This window comes from Parus major, unplaced genomic scaffold, assembly GCF_001522545.3.
Source record: "Parus major isolate Abel unplaced genomic scaffold, Parus_major1.1 Scaffold335, whole genome shotgun sequence".
Taxonomy (NCBI): Eukaryota; Metazoa; Chordata; class Aves; order Passeriformes; family Paridae; genus Parus; species Parus major.
In genome coordinates, this window is record NW_015379282.1 from 175,640 (window position 1) to 177,006 (window position 1,367).

The 1,367-nt window shown below is 69.5% G+C and overlaps 1 non-coding gene across 1 annotated transcript; it reads left to right on the forward strand.

The window, feature by feature from the left end:
- Positions 1–88: 88 nt before the first annotated feature.
- TRNAI-UAU lies at positions 89–178 on the forward strand. Its single transcript is given in 2 exon segments — positions 89–126; positions 143–178. It is a non-coding gene; the product is annotated as a tRNA-Ile (tRNA).
- The last annotated feature ends 1,189 nt before the right edge of the window (positions 179–1,367 follow it).

The following is a 1,367-nucleotide window of genomic DNA, read 5'->3' on the forward strand; positions in this document are numbered from 1 at the left end:
GCTCCGGCCGGGGGTGACACCGGGGTCCGGTTCGGGTCCGGTGCGGCGGGGCCGGCAGGGGGCGCGGTGGCGCCGGGCGGCCCCGGGCGCTCCAGTGGCGCAATCGGTCAGCGCGCGGTACTTATAGGGCGGTACACGAGCGATGCCGAGGTTGTGAGTTCGAGCCTCACCTGGAGCAGGACTTTTACAGGGGTTCGCGCCGCCCCCACCCCTGTATTACCCCCCCCAGCTCGGTTTTCTTTTCCCGAGGAAAAAAATCCTGGAACCGCTGCGGATGGAGCTCCCCAGAGCACTGCCGTCAGACTCGGCCCCCCAAAATCACCCCAACACCCCCACACCCAAGCTTGCGTTGCTTTGACGGGGTTTTGCGCCGTTTCGGGGTGGGGGATGAGGTGCGGCCCCCCTGACCCGCCGTGTCCCCCCCTCCGCAGGTCACCCCTTGCAGCCCGGCCACCCCCTGCGCCCAGGGACACTTTTGTGACGAGCACTTCGGGCTGTGCCTGCCCGAGCGGCCCGAGGGTCACTACTGCCGCCAGGACCCGCACTGCGCCCGCGGGCTCGTCTGCATCTTCGGCAAGTGCCAGCAGCCCGTGCCCCCCGGGCAGGACGGTGAGTGGGGGTCTGCCGTGGTGGGGGGGACACGAGGGACAAGCTCTGCGAGCCGGGGGGATGCGGTGCTGAACCCCAGGCCGGGCTCGGAGCGTCCCCTGAGGTCGCTTTTTGTGCCGCCAGGAGCGCGGTGCCAGCGGGACGAGGAGTGCGGGGCCGGCGGCTGCTGCGCTCGGCAGCACGGGGAGCGCGTTTGCCAGCGGCGCCTGGAGCTGGCCCAGAGCTGCCACGTTCCCCCCGGGGGACTCGCCTTCAGCATCAACCAGGTGTGCCCGTGCCAGGCCGGGCTGGTCTGCCGGCCCTCCGTGCCCGCCAGGGAGTGAGTACGGGGTGANGAGCTCTGGGGGGACACGGGACACCCCAAACTGATCCCACCTCCCCCCTGAGCTCTGGGGGGACACGGGACACCCCAGGCTGTACCCACCGCCCCCCTGAGCTCTGGGGGGACACGGGACACCCCAAACTGTCCCCACCGCCCCCCTGAGCTCTGGGGGGACACGGGACACCCCAGGCTGTACCCACGGCTGGCGCCGGAGCCAGACTGCCCCGGGGGGGGCTGTTTGCTGTGGGGCTGGTGCCCACCCCGAGGGGAAGGCTGGCAATTATGGAAATCCCTTAACCCCTGATTGCCTCCTCCCACCCCATTAGGCGAGCAAACAGTTTTAGCGGCGGGAGACGAGATAGCCCGCGGCTACATAAACCTCGCGGGCCGGCCGAGCTGCCACCAGCGCCAGCATCATCATCATCATCATCATCAT